The sequence below is a fragment of the Pseudonaja textilis genome, chromosome 10 (genome assembly GCF_049901715.1).
Source record: "Pseudonaja textilis isolate UNSWEBS1 chromosome 10, rPseTex1.2, whole genome shotgun sequence".
Classification (NCBI taxonomy): Eukaryota; Metazoa; Chordata; class Lepidosauria; order Squamata; family Elapidae; genus Pseudonaja; species Pseudonaja textilis.
The window spans coordinates 22,850,873-22,865,390 of NC_141999.1; the positions used below are offsets into that span (position 1 = coordinate 22,850,873).

The 14,518-nt window shown below is 47.3% G+C and overlaps 1 protein-coding gene across 1 annotated transcript in view; it reads right to left on the reverse strand.

The window, feature by feature from the left end:
- Window positions 1-13,104, reverse strand: part of B3GNT8 (UDP-GlcNAc:betaGal beta-1,3-N-acetylglucosaminyltransferase 8) — a 122,642-nt gene extending 109,538 nt beyond the window's left edge. The window contains exon 1 of the mRNA XM_026715366.2: window positions 13,084-13,104. The gene's annotated coding sequence lies outside the window, so the exon portion shown is untranslated. The remainder of the gene's footprint in view (window positions 1-13,083) is intronic.
- Window positions 13,105-14,518: the final 1,414 nt, after the last annotated feature.

Sequence of the window (14,518 nt, forward strand, 5' to 3'; positions counted from 1 at the left end):
AGGGAGAAGCGAGGGTGGAGCTCACCTGAATCCCTGGGAGAATCGGGGAGGTTGCGCCGTGCGGGTCCCCCCCCCTCCTCTCCTCCTCCTCCTTCTTCTTTCTCTTCCTCCTTCTTTCCCTCTCTCGTCTTCTTTCTCCTCCTCTATCTCCTTCCCGCTTTTCCCTTTTCTACTCCTCCCTTTCCCCTCCTTTTTCTCTCCTTCCCTTTTCACCTTCTCCCTTCCTTTCCTTCTTTCTCCTCCTCCTCTTCTTTCTCTTCCTCCTCCTTTCCCTCTCTCTTTCTTTCTCCTCCTCTATCTCCTTCTTTCTCCTCCTCCCTTTCTCCTTTTCTCTCCTTCCCCTTTTCCTTTCCTTTCCTTCTTTCTCCTCCTCCTCTTCTTTCTCTTCCTCCCCCTTTTCCTCTCTCGTCTTCTTTCTCCTCCTCTATCTCCTTCCCCCTTTTCCCTTTTCTACTCCTCCCTTTCCCCTCCTTTTTCTCTCCTTCCCCTTTTCGCCTTCTCCCCTTCCTTTCCTTCTTTCTCCTCCTCCTCTTCTTTCTCTTCCTCCCCTTTTCCTCTCTCGTCTTCTTTCTCCTCCTCTATCTCCTTCCCCCTTTTCCCTTTTCTCCTCCCTTTCCCCCCTTTTTCTGCTTCCCTTTCCCTTTCCTTCCTTTCCTTCTTTCTCCTCCTCCTCTTCTTTCTCTTCCTCCTTCTTTCCTCTCTCATCTTCTTTCTCCTCCTTTCCCTTCCCCCTCCTTTTCTTCTTTCCCCTCCTTTTCTCTCCTTCCCTTTTCACCTTCTCCCTTCCTTCCTTCTCTCCTCCTCCTCTTCTTTCTCTTCCTCCTTCTTTTCCTCTCCTCTTCTTTCTCCTCCTCTATCTCCTTCCCTTTTCCCTTTCTACTCCTCCCTTTCCCCTCCTTCTTCTCTCCTTCCCTTTTCACTTTATCTTCCTTCTCCCCTTTCTTCTTTCTACACTTCCTCCTTTTTCTTTCTCCTTTTCCTCTTTTCTGTATCCTTCTCAATCTCCTTCCCCCCTTTCTCTTCCTCCTCTCCTTCTCTTCCTCTATCTTCTGATTCTCCTTCTCTATCATTTCCTTTTGTCCTCCTGTCTTCCTCTCTCCTTCTTCTCCCCCTCCCGTTCTCCTTCTTCCTCCCCTCCTCTCCTCCTCCGTTCTTTCCACTCCTCCTCTTCCTTTCTTTGTTTCTTCTATCCTTCTCTATCTCCTTCACCTTTTTCTCTTTTCCCCTCCTTCCTTCTCCCTTCTCCCTCCCTCTTCTTTCTCTCCTTCCCTCTTCCTCCTCCTTCCTTCCCACTTCCTCTCCTTCTCCCTCTCCTTCTATTTTCTCCTCTATCCTTCTGTATCTCCTTCCCTCCTTTTCCCCTTTTCTTATCCTTCTTCTGTTTCTCCTTCTTCCTTCCTCTTCCCGCTGCCCAAGCCTCTGGAGCAAGGGAAGCGCAGCGTGTGCGCTCCCGATTCGGGGGGGGGGTACACACAGGACCCCCTCCCCAGCGAAATTGTCTCTCTCTGGAATCGTGGATGGGTCCAGGAAGGGCTGAGCATCTCTTGGGGGGGCTCGCCAAGCGCCGCGAAGGAAGATCCAGCAGCCATTTAAAGCTGGCAGGTTGGAATCTGGCGCTAGTCCTCATGATTACATCTGAAGGAGCCAGAAGGGAGGGAGTCGGGTCCCTGAGCTCCTAGAACAGGGGGAGAACAGGGCGAAATCGGTTCTTGATTTCGTTTTTTTGGTCATTGACCTATGAACCATTTCCAGTTCTAACTCCTTTGGGCTTACTTGGAAGCCCTCTGTATATGCTCAGAGATGCTCTTTCTCCTTCTTGGACAGCCTGCTGGTAAATGCCCGTCCTTAGAGTGCCAGAATCTAGTTCCCTGAGCAAACCCCAAGCCGTAAAAGGAGCAAATTAAATATGCCTTTAACGTCAAGCTCAGTCAAGTACTAAAAAAGCAAATATTTTCTAGTAAGTTTTTGTTCTCTGTCCCAGCAAGAAGCCATGGAAGCAAACTAAACCAGATCTAAGAGGCTAAGCGAAGTCAAATGCGAAGAAAACAAACATTTCCTAAGAAGCTTTCGGGTGTCAACTGCTCCTTTTCTCCTCCAAAAATAAACACTCAAGACGAAAACAGGAACATTCCACGTTCAGTCCTCTTTCCAAATTGAGAGGACTCCTGTGAGAAAGCTATGCAGATAATGACAGATTATTAGAGTTGGGACGGGACCTTGTAGGTCATCTAGTCCAACCCCCTGTCCAAGCAGGAGACCCTACACCATTTCTGACACTGGTTAAATCCAGCAAGTTTAAACAAGCCTGTTTCTGCAGTCAATCACTGGAACATCTTGTGGGTGCTTTTAAGAAGAGCCACTGGTCTGGAATGGGACAGGGTTTCCTGCCTGAGCAAGGGGTTGGACTAGAAGACCTCCAAGGTCCCTTCCGACTCCATCATCTATCTATCCATCCATCCATCATCTATCTATCTATCTACCAATCTATATCTGCCTATCTATATCTGTCTGTCTGTCTATCATCTATTTCTATATCTATCTATGTCTGTCTTGTCTATCTACCAATCTATTTCTGTCTATCTATATCTGTGTCTATCATCTATCTACCTCTATCTCTTTCTTTCTTTCTCTTTCTTTCTTTCTTTCTTTCTTTCTTTCTTTTCTTTCTTTCTTTCTTTCTCTTTCTTTCTTTCTTTCTTTTTCTTTCTTTCTTTCTTTTTACCAATCTATGACTGACTGTCTGTCTGTCCGTATATCTATCTACCTATCTACCTATCTATCTATCTATCGATCTATCTATCACTCTGTCCATCTATCTCTTTCTATCTATCTATCTATCTATCTATCTATCTATCTATCTATCTATCTATCTATCTATATCTCTATCTATCTATCTATCTATCTATCTATCTATCTATCTATCTATCTATTCTATCTATATCTGTCTGTCTATGTATCTATCATCTATCTATATCTATCTATCTATCTATCTATCTATCTATCTATCTATCTATCTATCTATCTATCTATCTATCTATCTATCTATCTATCTATCTATCTATCTATCTATCTATCTATCTATCTATCTATCTATCTATCATCTATCTATCAATCATCATGCATCCATTCCTCTATCTTTCTATCATCCATTCATCCATTTTCCATCCATTCCTCTATCTACTTATTCTATATCATGTCTGTCTATCTGTCTGTCTATCTATCTGTTATCTATATCTATCATCTCCTGGTATCTTCTATATTATCTATCTATTTAAATATCTGTTATTTATATCTATCAATCTATCATCCACTTATCTATCTATCCATCTATCCAGCCATCCAACATCCATCTATTCCTCTCTGTTTGTCTATCTTCCATCCATCCATCCATCCATCCATCCATCCATCCATCCATCCATCCTGTTCTCTCTCCCTCCCTCTCTCTATCATCTACCTACCAGATCATCCATCCATCCATCCATCCATCCATCCATCCATCCATCCATGCCCCCCTTGCATTTATTTTTAGATACAGCACCTGACTTTTAATAGTTTAGAGGAGAACTATCTATCCACCAGAAACCGCACAGACTGAGCCAGGCTTGCAAATAAAACTCCTAACCAAGTTTTCCTTCTTATTTTTAGAAATGCTTTCCTTTCCCCACTTAGCCAGAGTCGTCTTCTTAACCACATACAGCGTGGGAAGAATCTTTTCAGCATCCTGCCTACTCAACCTGCTGGCTTCTTAGGAGTTGTGCATCTGTTGCTATGCTGGTTTTGTCACGCGGGGCAGTGCACCCCACGCGCGGCTTGGCTCACTGCCCAGGAGTGGACTCTCTTCTTTCCACGGTTCAGGTTTGATAAATTCGATATTTTAGATATTGAGGAACTTATTCGGGTATCTCGGAGGTTTTTAAGAAGAGATGGGGCAGCCACTTATCCGGAATGGTGTAATAGAGACTCCTGCCTGAGGAGGGGTTCGACTAGAAGACCTCCAAGGTCCCTTCCAACTCTGTTATTCTGCTAACACCCTGAAGGCTCCAATCATGATCGATATAACAGCAGATTTCTTTTTCTATAAATGTTGAACTTCAAAAGAATGAGAACGAACCTTCTCTCTTCTAGTGCTGATGATGTTACCTAGTTGGGTAATGAAATGTCTCCAAGAAAACCCCCAAGCTCAGAGAACATCAAGGACCCCACAGTCCGACTTTCCTCCTCCTCCTCCTCCTCCTCCTCCTCCTCCTCCTCCTCCTCCTCCTCCTCCTCCTCCTCCTCCAACCCCATTCCTTTGTAGCACTGATGACGTTACCTAATTGGGTCATGAAATGTCTGCAAAAAAAAGCCACCAAGCTCAGAGAACATCAAGAAGCCACAGTCTGACCTTCCTCCTCCTCCTCCTCCTCCTCCTCCTCCTCCTCCTCCTCCTCCTCCTCCTCCTCCTCCTCCTCCACAAACCCCACTCCTTCTAGCACTGATGATGTTACCTAGTTGGGTCATGAAACATCTGCAAAAAATCCATCAAGCTCAGAGAACATCAAGAAGCCACAGTCCGACCTTCCTCCTCCTCCTCCTCCTCCTCCTCCTCCTCCTCCTCCTCCTCCTCCTCCTCCTCCTCCCCAACCCCACTCCCTTCTAGCACTGATGACATTACCTGATTGGGTCATGAAACGTCTGTAAAGAAACCACCAAGCTCAGAGAGCACCCCAGTTCAACCCTGAGCTACAAATATTCTCCTTTTATCATAACCTGACCTCTTTGTCCTCGCTTGCTGTTGTCTTTCTGTAGGGCTTCAAGGAAAAGTCTGAATGAAAGGACACCCTGTTCCCGGCAGAGAAGCAGGGCCACCCCGAGAGACAAGAGGCAGGCGTTCTCGTGGCAGGTTGTCCTCGATTTACAAGTGTTCGTTTAGTGACTATTCGCAGTTACAACAGCACTGGGAAAAAGGGACTGTTTTTCACAGTTATGGCCGTTGCAATCCCCTCCCCCCCATGGTCACGTGATTAAAATTCAGGCACTTGGCAAAGGACTCGTGTTTATGACGGGTCGCAGGGTCCCAGGGTTGCCAACAATCTGGGTCCTCATTTAACCGACCTCGGAAGGAAAGATGGAAGGCTGAGTCAACCTTGAGCCGGTCAGGATCGAACTGCTGGCAGTGGGCAGATTCAGCCTGTAATTCTGCATTCTAACCACATGGAAGGAAGGAAGGAAGGAAGGAAGGAAGGAAGGAAGGAAGGAAGGAAGGAAGGAAGGAAGGAAGGAAGAAGAGCCATAGCATTTAGACTTATATACCGCTTCTCAGTGCTTTCCAGCCCTTTCTAAGCAGTTTACAGAGTCACCTTCTTGCCCCCAACAATCTGGGTCCTCATTTTACTGACCTCGGAAGGATGGAAGGCTGAGTCGACCTTGAGCCGGTCAGGATCGAACTGCTGACAATGAACAGAGTCAGTCTGCAATACTGCATTCTAACCACAAGGAAGGAAGGAAGGAAGGAAGGAAGGAAGGAAGGAAGGAAGGAAAATAGCAATAGCACTTAGACTTATATACCACTTTATAGTACTTTACGGCCTCCTCTAAGCAGTTTACAGAGTCACCTTCTTGCCCCCAACAATCTGGGTCCTCATTTTACTGACCTCGGAAGGATGGAAGGATGAGTCAACCTTGAGCCGGTCAGGCTCAAACAGTTGGCAGACGGCAGGTGGGCAGAGTGAGCCTGAAACCTCTTCCTTCTTTGAGGTCTCGTGAACCCGCACTGAAGTGTCAAAGCTGGAAAAACCAGGAATTGAAGGCTAAAGGTTACCAGTATCTTACATGTTTACCTACCAGTTCCTTTTCCTGTTTTGCAATCACTCATGATGCAAAACTAAAAACAAAGCAATTGTCCTAACGGAGGTTTGGCTGGAAGATGTCCTTTGTCAACCCGTGCGAAGAATTAAAATGCAAAAATAAGAATTCCTCCCCACCCACACACTCCCGGCTGGAGTTTTTCAGGAGCCCTCAAAAATTCACCGATTCCCAAGCCAAACCATGGTGGAGGATTTTTCTGGGAAATTTCCCCAGCATGGATTTCTTAAAGTCACTTGTTTAGGAAATGGATTTCCCTTCCTCAAAACTTACAAGCTGGTACATCCTGTAATCCCTTTAACAAAGCAATAGGATTAGTAGCAAAAGGATTAGCAATAGATTTATATGCTGCTTCTCGGTACTTTTACAGCCCTCTCTAAGCAGTTTACAGAGTCAGCCTCTTGCCCCCAACCATCTGGGTCCTCATTTTACCCACCTCAGAAGGAAGGACAGAAGGCTGAGTCAACCTTGAGCTGGTCAGGATCGCACTCCTGGCAATGAGCAGAGTCGGCCTGCAATACTGCATTCTAACCACAAGGGAGGGAGGGAGGGAGGGAGGAAGGAAGGAAGGAAGGAAGGAGGGAGGGAGGGAGGGAGGGAGGGAAGGAAGGCAATAGCCCTTAGACTTATATACCACTTCTCAATGCTTTCCAGCCCTCTCTAAATGGTTTACACTACAGTCATCCTATTGCCCCAACAATCTGGGTCCTCATTTTACCGACCTCAGAAGAGTAGAAGGCTGAGTCAACCTCAAGCCAGTCAGGATCAAACTGCTGGCAGTCGGCAGAGTCAGCCTGCAAACCTGCATTCTGCCCGTTTTGTGCCTTTCCAGCCAATAACTAGCAAAAGCACCCATAGGAATACATTGATTCACTTAATGGCCACGACATTTAAATGACAACCACACAAAAAAGGTGTCAAATCAGGTCCGGTCACCTGGGTGCCTCGCCTTACGATGGGAATTCTGGGTTCCATTTTGGTCATAACTCGAGGACAGCCTGCTAAGGCTTAAACTCTTTAATATTTTTGAAGGAAAGGAAGCAAAAGTCAACGCTAATTAGCCGATGTTGACATCCTGGCAGTTTTTGAGATCCAGAGTTTGGCACCCTTGAATCCAGTGCAAACACATCGCTGGCGGAGCAGAGAATGCTTGGTGGAAATTTCCAGCAGAATTTTCTGCCTTGCGGGAGGAAGATGGATGACTAGGTGGGCCATGCGGGAAAAACCCGCAGGCCACCCGATTCAGCCAAACTAGTTCAGCTCCCGGTGGGGGCAGAAAACGTTTCAAGAATTAAAAGGTCGCTGTTGGTTGCTCCCCAAGCATCCAGGCCCCTAAAAGTTGGAGAACCAGATTTGCAAAAATTGCCACCATCGTAAATATGAGTCAATTGCAAAAGCGAATCCGAATTTTGATCCGGTGACCACAGGGGATGCTGCAACGGTCCCAGGTGTGAAAAACGGTCATCGGTCACTTTTTTTCAGTGACGTAATTTTTGGCTACTATGTCAAGCTTTCAAAGTGTCTTCAGGCTGCTTTCATTTTTACTGCTTCACAGCTTGCCAAACAGATGAGGGGAGGAGAGAGAGAGACTGGAATGTTTATTCCAGATGAAAACAAGAAACCGCCCCATGGGAACAAAGGATGTTTCAGCAGAGGCGTCTGTCAGAGTCATGGAGATTTTCCCATAACAAACACAATGTGACCTGCATTAATGGGGTGGGGGGGAAAGGGAGGATTCTATATTTTAATTATATTGAATTGCCCGGGAATTAGCCGGAGCTCTGCTGAAATGATTAAATGATGATTTATTAAGCAGTGAACAGATAATCAGAATTGGAATGACCTTGTAGGTCATCTAGTCCAACCCGCTGCCCAAGCGGGAGACCCTACACCATTTCTGACAGATGGCAGTCCAGTCTCTTCTTGAAAGTCTCAAGTGATGGTGCTCCCACAACTTCCGAGGGCAACTTCTGTTCCATGGGTTTATTGTTCTCACTGTCAGAAAGTTCCTCTTTATTTCCAGGTTGAATCTCTCCTTGTTCAATTTCCATCCTTTATTTCTTCTGGCCTTCAGGTGCTTTGGAAAATAGCTTGACCCCCCTCTTACTCTCTGGGGCAGCCCCTCAAATATTGGAAGATGCTATCCTGTTTCCCCTGGTCCTTCTCTTCACCAGACTAGCCAGGCCCAGTTCCTGCAACTGTTCATTGTATGGTTTAGCCACCAGTCCCCCTCATCATCATGGTTGCTCTTCTCTGCACTTTTTCTAGAGTCTCAACATCTTTTTTATAATGTGGTTACCAAAACTGGATGCAGTGCTCTAGGTGTGGTCTTACTAAGACTTTATAGAGTGGTATTAGTAACTCCTTCGATCTTGATTGTATCCCTCTGTTAATGCAGCTTAGGATTGGATTGGCTTTTTTGGCTGCTGCTGCACACAGCTGGCTCCTATTTGTTCACACTTATGACCATTACAACATCCTTGGGAGTCCTTCGGTCAAAATTCAAATGCTTGGCAACTGACTCGTGTTTATGACAGTTGCAGCCATCAAGGTCACGTGATTCCACTTTTGTGGCCTTCTGACAAGCAAAGTCAATGGGGAAGCCAGATTCACTTAACAACCAGGTGAGTGACTTAACAATTGCAGTGATTCGCTTAATGGCCGTGGCTAAAAAAAAAAGTCATAAAATGGGGTAAAAAAAATCAACCAACGTCTCATTTATCAACAGAGATTTGGGGTTCAATTGTGGCCGTTAAGTCAAGGACTCCCTGTCAAATTCTTTTTGACATGTGTGGGTCAGTCTAGGTCAGTCAAGCTGGACAGCTTTAAGAGGTGTGGACTTCAACTCCCAGAATTCCCCAGCCAGTCCTGCTGAAATCCCTGCCTCTTAGAGCTGCTTCCCAATCAGATTTCCATCTCATCGGAAACCAGAAAGTGGCAGCCAATCATCGGCCACTTTTATTCCTACACTTAGATATATAGATATTACAAACTTGAAGATCCAGAAATGCTGGTTTCTCCAGTACAGCCTTGTAGGTTTCAGTCACCAACCCACAGGTTAAGTTCTCTCAGCTTGCAAGAAATAAATTACAGGTAGTCCTCCTGTAGTGACCGCAATTGGAACCAGCGACCTGGCCGTTAGGAGAAGCAGTTGCTAAGTGAAACTGTCGCTGTGCGTGTGATCTTGCAGCTTTCCTTTTGTTTATAGCGGTGTTTCTCGATTTCAGCAACAAGATTCCGGGACTTCAACTCCCAGAATCCCCCAACCAGCCTGAATTTCAGCAACTCTAAGAGGTGTGGACTCCAACTCCCAGAATTCCCAAGACAGCCTCAATCTCAGCAACTGGAAGAGGTGGCTGGGGAATTCTGGGAGTTGAAATCCAGACCTCTTCCAGTTGCTGAGATTGAAGCTGGCTGAGGAATTCTGGGAGTTGAAGTCCGGACCTCAAGTTGTCAAGATTGAGGCTGGCTGAGGAATTCTGGGAATTGAAGTCCACACCTCAACTTGCTGGGATTGAGGCTGGCTGCGGGTTTCTGGGAATTGGTCCACACCTCTTTTAAAAGTGAAAAAACACTGTGAAACACTGTGAAAAAACACTGTGCTAGGTCAAGCTTACGTTTATATTGACCTGTCAATCGTTGAGAAATAAAAGCAGATGCCCAGACCTTTAATGGTGCTCTTCTCACCAAGGAGTATTTGGTGTGTGTTATTTTGCTATCTCATCTGGAAAAAGGGGCGAGCATCCTAAACGAGGGCGGAGGAATTTGCCAAGTACTCTGAAAAGCACTTAGCAAATGCTTTATATATTTGTGTGAAAGTAGTTGGGGAAAGGGCAGAAATTCCCAGGCGGCCATCATGGCACAACCAGAACTGGGCATCATAGCTTAGCAGGATGGAGTAAGCAATGAGTTTATTATCTGTTTTATTGGATTTTTTTAAAAAATCCTGCCTTTTATTGCTTTATAAGTAACTCAAGGTGGTGAACATATAGATCTTCTTCCTCCTATTTTCCCCACAACAACCCTGTGAGGTGGGTTGGGCTGAGAGGGAGGGACTGGCCCAAAGTCACCCACTGACTTTCGTGCCTGAGGAGGGACTAGAACTCACCACCTCCTGGTGACTGGTCCAAAGTCACCCACTGATTTTCATACCTGAGGCGGGACTAGAACTCACCACCTCCTGGTGACTGGTCCAAAGTCACCCACTGATTTTCATACCTGAGGCGGGACTAGAACTCACCACCTCCTGGTGATTGGTCCAAAGTCACCCACTGATTTTCATGCCTGAGGCGGGACTAGAACTCACTCTCTCCTGGTGACTGGTCCAAAGTCACCCAGCCAGTTTTCATGCCAAAGATGGGACTAGAAACAGTGACTTTTGACCATTTTTCACACTTATGACCATTAGGACATCTCCATGGTCACGTGATCGAAGTTCAGGCGCTCGGCAATTGACTCATATTTATGACGGTTGCAGTATCCCGTGATTCTCCTATTGCGACCGTCTGAGGAGCCAAGTCAATGGGGAAGCCGGATTTGCTTAAGAACCGTGGGACTAACTTAACATCCCCAGTGATTCACTTAACAACCGTGGCAAGAAAGATTGTAAAACGGGGCCCAAACCACTTAACAACTGTCTCCCTTAGCAATGGGCATTTGGGGCTTGATTTTGGTCGTACGTCGAAGACTACCTATATCACTCTTCTCAAGGAGAAACAGAAGTAGCTTGTGATGACCCAGAACAAAACAAACACAGTCACAGAAAACAGGTGAAGCCCCTTTTATTCCTCCACTTTGCTTCCAGTTCTGAATATCTTGGACGGAAGACAAAAAACTCCCACACAAACAGTTACAAGAAGAAGGGAAAAAGCAACACAAACCAGGCAAGGTAAGGGCTGGAGGACGTCCACAGATAACACACCCTGGGAAGGACGACAAACTCAGGGAGGAATGACAAAACTAGAGATATTTCCATGCTTTGTTTCCAGCGCTCTCCCGTATGCATGTCTGTCCTCTTATCGTTGTCACAGCTGCAGCCCGGCTGTCCCTCCTTTCTCTCAGAGTCAATCTCCACCAGGGGCGCATGACATTGCTCTTCTAATGAAGAAATTGCCCCCAATGGGGGGAAAAAAAACCCAAGAATGACAGCAAAGAACTGCTTGAAAGATAAAGACACACTCACTCCTCAGGGAACTGAGGAGCCGTGGGCAACGCTCAGAGGTGTGACAAAAAAGTTCCATTTTTAGTGAGTTGCCTTATATCCCAGGCGAATTTCACATGTAACACATCTTTTTTTAAAAAAAAGAGGAAAAAAAGAAACCCTACACAAACTTGTCGGCTGTCAAACCGCAGAAGGTCTAAGAATTTAAAAAGAGAAAGAAAAAAAGAGAGAAAGAAAGGAGGGAGGGAGGGAGGGAAGGAAGGAAGGAAGGAAGGAGAGGGAAGAAGGGAAAGGACAGAGTAGGAGGAAGGAAAGGAGAAAGGAGAAGGAGGAAGAAGGGAGAGAAGGAAGATGTAAGAGGAAGAGAAAAGGAAGAGGAGAGGGAGGAAGAAAGGAAGGAGGGAGAGAAGGAAGGAAAAGGGGGAAAAGGGAAAGAAAGAAAGAAAGAAAGGCAGGGAAGGAGGGGGGAGGATGAAGAGAAGGAAGGAAGGAAGGGGAAAGCGAAAGGACAGGGATGGAAGGAGGGAGGGGGAGAAGGAAGGAAGGTGTAAGAGGAAGAGAAAGAAGGAAGGAAGGAGGGAAAAAGGGAAAGGACGGAGAGGAAGGGAGAAGGAGGAAGAGAAGGAAGTTGGAAGAGGACGAGGAAGAGAAGAAAGGAAGGAAGGAAGGAAGGAAGGAAGGAAGGAAGGAAGGAAGGAAGGAAGGAAGGACTCACAAGGCACCTGGCAGTCTAGGGCATAGCGTCATAGTGTGTCAGAGGAGCCTTGTGCCTCATTACACAATTTAATCACCTACAATTTTGTCACCTCCATTTCAGAACTAACCAGAAACCGAAGGTGGTGATAAAACGGGGCTGCGACTCGGCCAGGTGGGAGAAGATTCAGGCAAGACGGTTAAAAATAAAGGGTGACGACACTTAACCTCTTTCTCTAGAATTGGGGTAGGGGGTGGGGTGGAAAAGAGACCTCACAGTTCAAAAGGGGTAGATCTATACCACACACACACGTATGCACACAAACACACACAAATTAATCTTGCAGTGGGAATGCAGAGACTCACAGACGAGAGAGGGAGGGAGGGTGGGAAGAAGGGAAGGAGGGAGAGAGGAGGGAGAGAGAGGGGGAAGGAGAGGGAGAGGGAGGGAGGGAGGGAGAGAGGGAGAGAAAAAGAGAGAGAGATTGAGATTAGTCTCACTCAGGGTGGAGAACTACAGAACCCAGGCAGCCGGGGCCTTCGATGTATGACCAACACGGGCTCCAACATTTTGGCTGTCGAAGCAAGAGGGGCCTTGCTCCAGTGATTTTTTCCCCGCTTTCGCAACCTCTCTTGCCACCCTTGAATCCCTGCGGTGGATCCAAATCAGCAACCCAGATGTTGAGGGGGAATCCAGCTCGCCTGTCGACTCAGCTCGTCAGAAAGTAGCATGACAGGCCCCTGCCCTGGGGGACGTAAATATGGAACCAGCTGCTGAGCGCCTTGAATTTTGATTGTGGGGAGGCTGCAACGGTTGCTAAGCGTGAAAAACAGTCATTTAAGTTGGCTTTTTCTTTCCCACAGTGCCGTCGGTTGCTGAACGAGTAGGTTGTTGAGGACTAGCTGCAGTTAAGAGCAATAGGAGCTCCAAGAACCACCTGTCACTCTTAATCATCACCCGGCCAGGTGCCTTAGGCCAGGGGCCTTCAAACTCGGCACAACTTTAAGACATGTGGACTTCAACTCCCAGAATTCCCCAGGCAGTTCTGGCCAAAGATTCACTACCAGGCTGATCAAAGCTGCCATCACTCCTCTCTCTCTCTCTCTCACACACATACACATCAATCAATCAATCCGATTAGAGCTGGAAGGCACCTTGGAGGTCTTCTAGTCCAGCCCCCTGCCCAGGCAGGAGACCCTATACCAGAGGTCTCCAAAATTAGCCACTTTTAAGGCTTGTGGACTTCAACTCCCAGAATTCCTCCTCCAGTCATGGCTGGCTGGGGAATTCTGGGAGTTGAAGTCCACACGTCTTAAAGTGGCCATGTTTGAAGACCTCTCTCCCCACCCACCCACCCCCGCCCCGCTTAGGCTGAAAAGCTCACCTGGTTACAGGTGAGGCCTTGGCTGAACCGAGGACGACTTCCGCAGGCTGAATCCGTGAGGCGGTTCTCCTACCTTCTTCACGCCTCTGGGAGAGGGGACCGTCGGAAGTGCTCCGTGTGCGTGTGTGCAAAGAACCCATGGAATGGCATGCTCGGGCGACCAGGCCCCACCACGCCTTCTCCCCCACCCTTACTCCGCTTGTGGCAAAGGGCGGCTTCGTGCAAATCCTGCCCGTTGCCGGCCGAGGCATGTTCCCACTTGCGAAACAACACCACCACCACCACCACCACCACCACGACTCAAAAAAAACCCCTGTGTTTTCTCCATCAACCGCCTGCAGCCGTGCTGGAGCTCAGGTGCTTTGCAGCTGCTACTTTACACCCCAGAGCTCTCAACAAAGCCCCAACACACACACCCCCAGTGGAGCTTCACCTGGCAGGTCTGGTAAACTGAGATGGGTAAAGCCCCAATTATGTACGGTGGGGTGGGTGTGGGTGGGGGTGGGGAGGAAGCCAGGATAAACCAGCATCTATCTGCATATGCAAAAGAGCTTTCCCCCTCCCCCAGGGGAGAGGGTTCCAGGTGAGCTCACAGCTGCATCCTGAAAAGCAGCACTCCGCCCTTCCTCTTATCACCAGCCCCCTCTGAGAAGCAGAACCTCCTCATTCAGGGGGAGTCTACCTGCCAATCGGATTTCTTCCCTGAGAGAGAAAAGGGGAGGAATGATTCTTTTTTTTCTTTTCTTTTTTTTTATTCTCTTCCAGAAAATCTCCCTTTTTAAAGTTCAAATCCACCCTCTTCGAGGGCATTTTGCTCGCCTCAGTCTCTCTAACGCAGGGGTGTCCAACTTTGGCAACTTTAAGACGTGTGGACTTCAACTCCCAGAATTCCTCAGCCAGCAAAGCTGGCTGAGGAATTCTGGGAGTTGAAGTCCACAGCTTTGCTGGCTGAGGAATTCTGGGAGTTGAAGTCCACAAGCTTTGCTGGCTGAGGAATTCTGGGAGTTGAAGTCCACAAGCTTTGCTGGCTGAGGAATTCTGGGAGTTGAAGTCCACAAGATTTTGCTGGCTGAGGAATTCTGGGAGTTGAAGTCCACAAGCTTTGCTGGCTGAGGAATTCTTGGGAGTTGAAGTCCACAAGCTTTGCTGGCTGAGGAATTCTGGGAGTTGAAGTCCACAAGATTTTGCTGGCTGAGGAATTCTGGGAGTTGAAGTCCACAAGATTTTGCTGGCTGAGGAATTCTGGGAGTTGAAGTCCACAAGCTTTGCTGGCTGAGGAATTCTGGGAGTTGAAGTCCACAAGCTTTGCTGGCTGAGGAATTCTGGGAGTTGAAGTCCACAAGCTTTGCTGGCTGAGGAATTCTGGGAGTTGGAAGTCCACAAGCTTTGCTGGCTGGGGAATTCTGGGAGTTGAAGTCCACAAGCTTTGCTGGCT